Source organism: Dioscorea cayenensis, chromosome 6 (assembly GCF_009730915.1).
Source record: "Dioscorea cayenensis subsp. rotundata cultivar TDr96_F1 chromosome 6, TDr96_F1_v2_PseudoChromosome.rev07_lg8_w22 25.fasta, whole genome shotgun sequence".
Taxonomy (NCBI): Eukaryota; Viridiplantae; Streptophyta; class Magnoliopsida; order Dioscoreales; family Dioscoreaceae; genus Dioscorea; species Dioscorea cayenensis.
The window spans coordinates 8,942,368-8,953,882 of record NC_052476.1 but is presented as its reverse complement, the minus strand read 5'-3'; positions in this window follow the sequence as shown (position 1 = coordinate 8,953,882).

The window sequence follows — 11,515 nt, the reverse complement described above, 5'->3', positions numbered from 1 at the left end:
AAGAAGATTAGTGAAATGTTCATTAATACTCATGGAGTTTGACATAACTTATACTCAATAAAAATTGATTAAAGGACAAGCATTGGTAGATTTTCTTGCTATGCATCCTTTGCCTAATGATTCTCCATTGAGATGCAATCTTCTTGATGAAAAGTCTTTGATGGTAGAAGAAGAAAACAATATTGGAAGATGTACTTTGATGGAGGTTCTTCAATCCAACCAGTTGTTAGATCAAAGATTCCTCAAGTCAGAGTTGGTATTAGACTCATCTTCATTGCTCCTAAGGATGGGATATTGAGGTACTCTCTTTCCTTGTTGAAGCCATGCACTAATAATGAGGCAGAATATAAATCTCTTAATGCTGGACTAGAACTAGCAATTTAGATGGGGATTCACAGTTTGCACATTTATAATGATTCCCAGCTCATCATAAATCAAGTTGAAGGATGTTTTAAAACTTACAAGCCATAACTTCTTTAGTATCATTAGAAAGTTAGAGAACTAATGAAGCAAATTCCTGGTGTTAAGCTCAAAAAAATTTCAAGATTGGTCAATGAAAAGGTAGATAGCTTAGCCAGGCTGGTAGAAGAGCTAGCTAATCCATATTAGGAGGAAATCTAAGTCACCATTCAAAATAGGAGAGTATTGAGTTCATGCTTTGATGAAGAGTTAGAAAACAAACACTTTAGAGGGGAAGAAGTTCTAACAATGGCTGAAGACGATTGGTCTCGTTAAATACTTTAATTATAGTGAACTTCCAAAGGAAAAGTCTTTGGCAATGTAGTTAAAGAAAAGGGCAATGAGGTTCACTTTTATTAATGACGTCCTCTATCGGAAATCATACGATCAACTCCTACTAAGATGTCTCTCAAAGAAAGAGTCTTAAGAAGTTATGCATGAAGTCCATTTTGGGATTTGTGGGGCTCAACAGTCCAGACCTAAGATGCAACTGAAGATCAAGCATATTTGATATTATTGGCCAAGTATATATGATTAAGGATTGTATGGAGTATGCAAGACAATGCAAGCTGTACCAAGCTTATGATGATTTCATCCATTAACACTCCAACCATCTATACCCTACAATCTCTTCATGGCCTTTTGAGATGTGGGGAGCTGATGTTATGGGTCCGATTGAGCCCCATCATCACATGGGTATATTAGCTGCCACTAACTACTTTGTATGTTGGACAAAAGCTATTCCTTTGAGGTAGGTAAAGGTGGAGAACATCATCAAGTTCTTCAAAGATAATGTAATATACAAGTTTGGAACACCCAGGAGATTTATTTCTAATAATGGGCGAACATTCAAAAGTTTTATGGTTGGAAGATTCGATCAGGATCACAAAATAGATTGGAGATACTCTTCTATTTATAATGCTAGAGCGAATGGTCTTGCATAAGCTTTTAACAATTCAAAGTAACTAAAGAAAGCAATTTCAAAAACTCAATGATATTGGCATGAAAGACTCCTTAAGGTTTTATGGCATAACGAACAACTTACCAAACACGAACTTGATCAACATCATATGCATTGGTTTTTTGTACGGAAGCTATTCTGCCACTTGAAGTTCAAATTCCATATTTGAGAATTGCTTCACAGACAAAACTAGCCAATGAAGATAGAGTTCATTTACCTTTTGGATGAACTTGATTCCTTAGATGAAAGGAGACTAAAGGCACAACAAAATCTTAAAGTCCACAAAGCAAGCACGACACGAACTTACAATAAAATGACTCGCATTTAAACATTGAGAAAAGGGAGATGGTTTGGATGTTGAGAAGACCAATTATCACCAACAAGCATGTTGGGGGAAGTTCAAGCCAAATTGGGAAGGTCTATACATTATAGAGTTCATCTACGAAGGAGAAGCTTATTAGGTAGTCGACACCAATGGAAGAAGATCTATGGCACCAATTAATGTATGTTCCTTAAAAAAAATATTACTCATGATATAGTTGTAACCCATGATATAAAAATGTGTAAAAAGGAATAAAAAAAGAAAAGGAAAGGGGTGGGGAGGGCCTTGTGTTTGTCTATGATGGAATGTCCGATGCTCTTTGTTTGAGCAATTTGGTTAGGCATGATGTATGCTTCTCGACGCAAAACACAAGTTATATGATGTTGTTTCCTTTATCAAATTGAATAAAGACATGTCTCCAAAAATTCTAAAGTGACTTTTGTGAGTTTTTCTTTAAGTGATTACATATCTCATAAGAAACTATAAGATCAAGGGGGAAAAAACGAAAAAAAAAAAGAAGCAAAAAATAAAAATAAAAAATAAAAATAAGTGAACAAATTAAAAACAAGAAAAAGAAAATAAAAAATGAACAAGAAAATAAAAAAAACAAGGAAAAGAAAATTAAAAAACAAAACAAGAAAAAGAAAATTGCAAGAGAGAGAGAGAGAGAGAGAAAGAGAGAGAGAAAGGTAAAGAAAGAAAAAAACAAAAAAACAAAAACAAAAACAAAACCAAGAAAGGACAAGACAAAGAAAGAATAAAAAACTTGAAGAAAAACAAAGAAAAAAAAAACAATCAAGGAAATTGTGTGAATCTTTAAACAAAATGTGCAGTTTTCCTTACTATCACTGTTTCGATCAAGTAGTTCATCAAATGACAAAATCGGCTTTGATCATCCAAAAATTTTAATTAAAGTATAAACACATGTCAATCTTTAATCTGGATGGTTGGAATTAAATCTGAAGTTCATATGGTTTTTAAAAAAAAGACTTTAAGCCAAAGATTGAGAGATTTATTGTCCTATGGGTTTAAAAAAAAAAACCTAAGAGTTCAAGCCAAGATTCGGAAATTTATTGTTTTATGACCAATGACCATCAAAATATTAATTCGATCATGATACTTCTTGGATCAACCTGAAGTTTTTATTGAGGATTTATGATTAGTTAGCCATTGATATGAATGGTCATGATCATGTTTAACCTTTATTAAGTTTCAATACAAATTCGTAAATCCAATGTAAAATTTGCTGATTACCATTGCCTCGACCATTTGACATCAAGTTGATTAAAGGGTTAAACATTCTTTGATGTTTCTGAAATTTTTTATAATTGTTTATGAAGTATGCATCTTCAATGTGGATAGTGGAGATTGATTTTTAATTTCATTTACTTGTCTTAAAAAATTCATAAGTCGGAGGCAGAATATGTGAATCATTTTTGTCTTGATTATTGATTATTCATATTCAAGTTGATGATCAGGTAGTAAAATCTTTTCTGATGCTAATGAAATTTTTATCATAACTTATAGAAGAATTTTCTTCAATATCAATAGAGATCGTATTTGGAGTTTGGTACACTCATAGAAGAACATAAATAAAAAAAACATGAGAGAAAGGAAAACTTTATTACTAAAGAAAAAGCTACAAAGCTATGAGTCTTGGTCCGAAATACGTTGGTGTGGAAAATTTCATTACCTAAGTTCAAAATCCGTTGGATATAATGATGATAATGAGTCCCCAATTATTGGTGTTGGCTTGCAACCCAAATCCTGTGTCGGTGAATAATGGTTCATGGTTTGATGTTCAAGTAAGAAATTCCATATTTACTACGATTAGGATTTTCCCTAGAAGAAAAAATAAATAAATAAATCACAAAATTTAAGATCTATCCATTCAATATTTCCCTTCTTAGAGATAAATCATCACATTTAAATAATTATGTGTAAGATATATTAATACCCCACCCCATCCCATCCATCAGGAAATCCTAGTTCAAATATTTCAATGCTGGACACAAGATGTTTCCTCTTTCTTGACGAATATCATAATTCAAATAGTTTCATTACTCCGATAAGAAATGCTTAATTTTTCTTGCTCATGCTATAGTTAAATGATCTTCTTTAACAAATCCGAACAAATTTCATCTTCACATTTTTCTTTTTTTTTTTTATTTTTTTATTTTTATTTTTTATGAATACTCGAAAACTACTTCAAGTAACGAAAAAACGATTATTTATATTTCGAGACGAGCTCCCGTGTCAATGAATTTTTCAAATGTTTCACTTTCACCGACTATAGCCGATTGTGTGCAGGCGTTGGGCGGTATATGTGTTTATCACCCAAAAATCATTTAACTCTATTTAGATGCACGAATTTCATTACTCCTTGCATTATGGTGAACATGCAACACATTTTGGGTGCTGATTTTTAAAAGAATTTAAGATTTTGTATTTAAATTATATTAAATTCTCCAATTCTTAAAGGTCAATTAGCTCAACCAGCTAGAGCATTATCTTTGAGACAAAGATCCGGATTCAACACCTGGATAGATCAAATTGTTTTAACATTTTTATGTATTTGATATAAAAATTATTCTGATTTAGTCAAATCAAACGACTAAATCAAACTCTCGAGTTGCGCTTTGGGGGTATATTTTTGGTAGGTTATTGAACTTTGGTTTTGTTTTTTTTTGGTTACCGATCTTTAATTTGCATCAAAACGGTTACTGACATTTGATTTTGTCTCTCAGGGAGGTCACCCTGCGAGTAACCATATGCAGCTTGCTGACGTGGCGATCGGAAAATTACTGTCAGCGCATGCTATCCGGCTCTTTGGAGCCTACGTGTCAGTTTAGCTGGCCACGTAAGCATGTTGCTGCCACATCAACAAAACCCTAATGTTGATGTCCATTATCTAAGATAAGAGGGCCGCCGCTCATTTGAAGAGGGTTTCCGCATCCCTTTATTCTCCCATCCCCTTTTCCCATCTAGGGTTACTGTGAGCAAGGGCAACTATCGTTATCTTCTACCATCTTGCGCGGCCGAGCGAGTAAGGGAAGCGTGGTTGTGGACGACGCACGTGGGGATTCAAGTATCATTATCTCCTTTTGACAGTGAGGAGGTGGAAGGAAGATTGGTAAAGCTCGATGTCGGTTAACTGGGAAGTTAGACCTGCAGGAGAAGAAGCACCAGAATATTGTAAGATTTAGGTTTAATTTTTTTTCCCTGGGAAACCCTAACCGGCAGATTACTTTCATGGTTTTTGTAAGTTTGAATTTTATGTCTAGAAACTCTACTTTCTTGATGTGTTTGATTTGCATTTAGGGTTTTCAAAAATATTGTAAGATTTAGGTTTAAAATTTTTTTCCTAAGAAACCCTAATCGGCATACTACTTTCATGGTTTTTGTAAGTTTGAATTTGATGTCTAGGAACTCTACTTTCTTGATGGGTTTGATTTGCATTTAGGGTTTTCAAAAATATTGTAAGGTTTAATTTTTTTTTCCTGAGAAACCCTAATCGGCATGCTACTTTCATGGTTTTTGTAAGTTTGAATTTGATATCTAGGAACTCTACTTTGTTGATGTGTTTAATTTGCATCTAGGGTTTTCAAAAATATTGTAAGATTTAGGTTTAATTTTTTTCCACATAAGAAAATCTAACCAGCATACAACAAGCATGTTTTTGTAAGTTTTAAAATTGATGTTTAGGAACTCTAATTTGTTGATGTGTTTGATTTGCATTTAGGGTTTTCAAAAATAGTGCTTGACTGAATAGTGGGAAAAATTTTAGTTAGTGTTTTGTTTTGCATTTAGGAACTTAGTGTTTTTCTTTGTGGATTAATTTATTTTATGAATTATATAATGTTTTTTTAGGTAATAGAAAGGTATGTGATAGTTATTACCTATTAAATATGTAGCAATGACTACAGTAGGAATCACACAACCTCACTTGAAACTTAATAAATCTTGTTGAGTTTATTTTTTTATGCTAAAGAGAAATGTATTAGTTCTTGTGAGTTTCATATGAGTGGAGTTTCAAATTCTTATTTGTTATGAGTTTGTGTTCTTGTTACATGCTCTTTGATGTATGACAGTATGGGGGTCACTAGTTATGTTGAAGTGATACTATAATAATGTAATGGTTTTATAAGGATTTAATGTGCAAGATCACTCTTTTGGTTTGTTGTATATGATGCATGAAGTGTACTAGCTCTTATGAAGTGATTTTAATGTGATCATTGGACTATAGTAATATGAACTTGTTGCTTTAGCTTGGACTTTAACCATATAGTAAAGTTCTTATGTTTATTTTCCATTCCACCCACAAGTTAGTCAATGTCATCCATCTTGTATGTCATAAATTATTAAGATAAGAATTAGGTATATATTAAGCATTATTGCCATCCCACTATATTTATTTATTTATTGTTTAACAAGTAATTGCTTAAATGACAGAGTAGACAGGAACAGAGTCAATCAACTGGGGGTGCATTTGGAGACAACCTAATGTTAACAGACCAACAGGTCAGTTAATTACTTAATTTAATTTCTTCATGCTAATATGTTGTAAGGGTTAATGTCAATTTGATCAGAACACTATTGAAATGTGTAGTTTATGATGAGGAGGATTATGATGTCAATTTGGCAGATTAAATGCATTGACCTTGCAGATAAATTAATTTCTTTTTTAATTTGTAGGTATATTCCACAATTGAGCAAACTCTTCCTACAAGCACAATTCCTGCATGTGGGAATATGATGAGGAGGAGGAAATTGGAAATTAGAAAACCCACTACAACTGCACATAGAAGACCTGGTAAGAATGTTGATGACAAGAGCAAGGAAGGGGGTGCTACAAAAAGAAGAAAGGTGTGGCTTCCCCCTGGAGTTAGAGCTCCTAGTGGTGGTGGTGGCACACAAGGCAGGCAATCTTGATCAATCAAATATTATGACATGGTGTATGTTTGAGTTCTAATACACAAGTTGTTGTTAAGTTTGTATTGGTGAGCTTTATTAATTACAATATGTCTAATTGTTGCAACCTCTTTTATATAATTTGTTTCTTCATTGGTTCATAGTGCAATTTTCGCAGGCATGTACTGTTTATTTATAGTGAATGTATTGAATCTTTGCATTATATGAAAATTTTTTGCTTGCTTCACTGATGTTCAATAATTGTTGTGGATTGATTGATTTTCAGGATCTATTACATGGTGTATGTTTGAGTTCTAATACACAAGTTGTTGTTAAGTTTGTATTGGTGAGCTTTATTAATTACAATATGTCTATCTGTTGCAACCTCTTTTATATAATTTGTTTCTTCATTGGTTCATTGTGCAATTTTTACAGACATGTACTGTTTATTTATAGGATTTCTACATCCATTAAAAGTTCAACATATTGATTTTTTTTCAATTTTCATAACTGATTATATTTTTTCTCTTTTCAGTGTTGTTTAATTAGATCCTTAATGCCTTGAAGCATTAATATTAATCCAAGATCTTTCAATTTTAGATAATATCAAATTTTAGATGAGACTAAAATCATCTTTGGACTTTAGATAAGATCAAAATCACAAAAATTGTACAAAAATCTGAAAAATCAGAAAAACAAACATCTTCTATTTTAGATAAGATATAAAGGGAACAATTACAAAAGAAAAAGAAAAAGAAAAACACACAACACAATAACCATCCTTTCCAAGGTGAAGAAAAAAAACCAATCAACACAAAAGGAATTTAGATGAGATCAAAATTAGAAAGATTAAAAAACAACAACCCTTTCTAAAGTGACGAAAAAAAAAACAAACAAACAACTCCCCAAGACCACCTGTAACCAATCAACCGAGACATCCATCTCTCTCTATAAACAACAGGAACATAAAAACCACTATCACTAAACATACCTAGGGCTACAATCGAGTTACCCTAAACAAGCATTTGAATTTTTTATCATATTGCTGGTGGCCGGATCATCACAGTCCATGGTACTCATCTTTGTAATGGGTGGAGGGTTAAAGGTGAGGGAAGAGGAAGACGCTGATGTGGCCTTCTCTTGCTGACATGGATAACTTATATGACATGGCATTGGTTGATATGTCTTAGTCACGCTGACAGTGATTTTCCGGTCGCCACATCAGCGAACTGCATATGGTTACTCGCTGGTGACCTGCCGGAGAAACAAAATCAAATGTCAGTAACCGTTTTGATGCAAATTAAAGATCGGTAACCAAAATGAAACAAACATAAAATTCAATGACCTACCAAAAAAATACCCTTGCGCTTTGCCATTTGTCTTTTTCTTGGTTGTGTTACATGGATGTGAATTGGAATATATGTGTTGATATACTGTGGATTTTTAATTGTTTTTGTTTCCTCAACTTTTTTAAGTTAAATAATTAAAGTTTGTTGTTACATGGAATATGGGGTTCTTTATTTTTACCCGGCTTTTAATTAGAGTCGATTAGTTAAAATAAGTAGATCACAAATCAAATTTTAATTATTTTTTAGACTTCAAAAGATTGTGGGTTCATAAATTCTATTTGGGGTATGATCCTACTATTAATACCCTAGACTAAATCATGGGAACCTCCAATTAAGAACAAGTGTGAATGAGAAGTACTGGATATGAGAGAAATTAATTTTATTAATTTCCAAAAGAAAGAAAAAATTGTCATAACTATATAAATTTGATCAAGAATACAAGGATTAGAAACTCTAGATCTTGTAATGCTACTTTCCTAATCTTCCTCTTGCCTCACATAATTTGAGTCTATTTTGACTTTTTTTATCTCGACTTTTCACCAAGAATCATGTTGAGGATATCTCCTTTAACATTGTTGACATTGATCTTTATTCCTTCTTTGTATTTTGAATGTCAGTTAGATCGCATGTTGTGATTTCTCTATGTTTATGAATTATAAACTTGATTTCATTTAATTTAGATTTTCAAAAACGCCAGCGTTTCATGCTTGTGAAACTTTCAGTCTTGGACTTGTAAAGCTCTTTGACTCTTTGACTTTTGATGTCTCAAGATTCCTAAGCTCATTTGTCCAATCATTTAAACTTTTCAAACCTCAACTCTCCTATGTTTCTGAGCCTTAGCTTGTGTATCTCCAAGTCATTACCGCTCATATGATTGTATCACTAACTTGAATACTTTCACTTGTTTGCTTTTAAAATATCTTGTGGACTTTGGGTGGTAATTCCTATTTGTTTGTGAATCATAGACTTGATTTCTTTTGTTTTTAGAATTTGAAGGCTTCGGTGTCTCACACTTATAAAACATCTTTCTTCATCATTATAAAGGAAATGCATTTTTTTGTATCACCTCATTTGAAATATATTTTTTTTTTGCTCAAAGTTTTTTTTACTCTCAATTAGAAGAATTTTTTTTAATCCTCATTTAGGGAACTTTTTTTCTTCACTAGTTGAGAGCTTTTTTCTTTTTAATCAATTCGAGAGAACTTTTTGACATGGGAGGTGTGAGCATCATTCAATAGTTTTTAAGCAAGGACTTCTATTGACCAATATAGATCTCGAGAGGGGGTTGTCCACCAATGCCTTGAACTCCACAAGAGTTAGTGGCGTTTAAAAGATTTTTTACACTTAATAAAAGAGAGTATAAAGATGTAATGGAGATACTCTCAGAACGAAAGTTCTCTACCACTACATTGGACTCAAATTAAAAGAGTCTCATAAAGTAATGGAGAACCTCTCACAAAGAGAGTTCTCTACCACTATTTTAGACTCAATATGAGTTTGTGGTATTCAAAAGATTTTCAACTCAATTCAACAGATCGAGTTCAACTATACCGGGCTTATAACCTGTCCGGTTCACCCTAGAAACCCGGATTTTGAAAAAACCAGGGTTTAATCGGTGACCAGGCCGATCAGACCGGTGAACCGGCGGTCATCAACCTAGGTTTGCAATTTTTTTTTTTAAATCTAACTTTAGATTAATAGTAACAATAATATCAAAATTATGGAGGGCTATAGTGTAAAGTCAAAATTTATAAGCTTTAGGGTGGGTATGCAGTGGATTTCAGATTTATTATATTTTGATTTGTGGAGATTTAACCAAGTTCATGTTTATATTATTTAGTGTACCTGAATATCTAGCACAATTGCTTAAAGCTTTAAAAATCATATTTTTTGAAAAAATTGTTTATATCACCCTCTAACTTTCTCACTTGATCAAAAAATCTTTGGACTATTTCATATTCTCAAAAAATCCTTCCTTTTTCTTACACACTCTGACAACTTACTTTTTCAGTACTTTTGTCAAAAATGCCCTTCAACAATTTTAAACGGAAATACAAAATAATAAATAATATACTAATATATTAAATATCAAAAACAAATATTAAACAAAAATGTTACATATTAAATGAAAATTTATGTAGTTACACATAAACACACAATGTTAAATAAAAATTATATTTAATAAACGGGAAGTACATTTCTTCAGCGGGGCAAAATTGGATTTTTAGATAAAATAAAGTATAAACTGATGCAAGGATTGAGAAATAAGTAAATTGAAAAAGGAGAGACTGCAAGGAAAATTAAAATGTCAGAGGGACTTCAGTGGAAATTTGAAATATTCAAATTTTTTTAATCATCTATTGAAATATAATTTATTTTTTAATAAAATTATTGACCCTGGTTCAACTTGGTTGAACCTCTCGACCCTGATCTTTTGGTCTTGAAAACCTTGATTTTTACCTATTAAATGCTTGCTTCTTTATTTTTCATAATATTTTCACAGTTTATGCAAATAAAGCCCTAAAATTTTTACTTTTAACGTTTTCCTTAATATTTGCAATAAAACCTAAGATTTCACATTTTTCTCTATATTTTGCAATAAAAATCCAACTTTTTTATATGTATTGCAAATGAAGCCTCTAACTTCTTTTCTATTTTTTTTTGTTATAATTTTGTACATAGAACCAGAAATTTCTCAATTTTTTTGACAATTTCCAGAAATTTTGCCAAAATGGCCCCGAAATTGTCTCATTTCTCACATGTTTGTACTAAATTTACAAACCAATTCAAAATCTCCTCATTTTACATTCTTGTACAAATTTTGCATTTAAGTCTTAAATTTTCATCTTTCCTACAAATTCTGCAAATAGGTTCTGAAGCCTTCTTCATTCCACTCTTCACAATTTTTTTGCACATAAATCCCTTATTTTATTCCATCGTGGGAATAATTTCACTCTAAAAAGTTGAAGGACTTCCTCAGTTAGCGTGAAACAATAATAATTCATTCGTATGCATCTCATATAATTTTCCATTATTCATGACAAAAAACATAAAAAATTCATCAACCTTTGATCTCATTCATTTTTGACATGAATTAAACATGCCCGGTTTCTAACCAAGAATAAATATCATTGTTGTTTTTTTTCCCTAGATTATGAATACTAACAACTTTAGAATGTATTCAATTCAAGCTACATATGGATCTAACATGTAAATATACTCAAATAAAATCATTGTATAATTATTTTGCAGCAATAATAATGCAAGCTTGACAAAGAAGATATTACACTTAAAATCTGATCAAGCTTTAATCTATGCATAAGGAATCAAAGCCCATTTTTATATGTTGGTGAGCTTCCAAAAAAAAAAAGAAAAGGTTTTTTTGCATGGGAATAAGGGAAGGAACTTCATGATACTGCATGTATGCGTAAGGACCAGTTCATGATATAGATTAATATTTATCACAAAATATAAGCCTTTATGAATGCACCCGTGACTTTTGTGAGGCCAAAG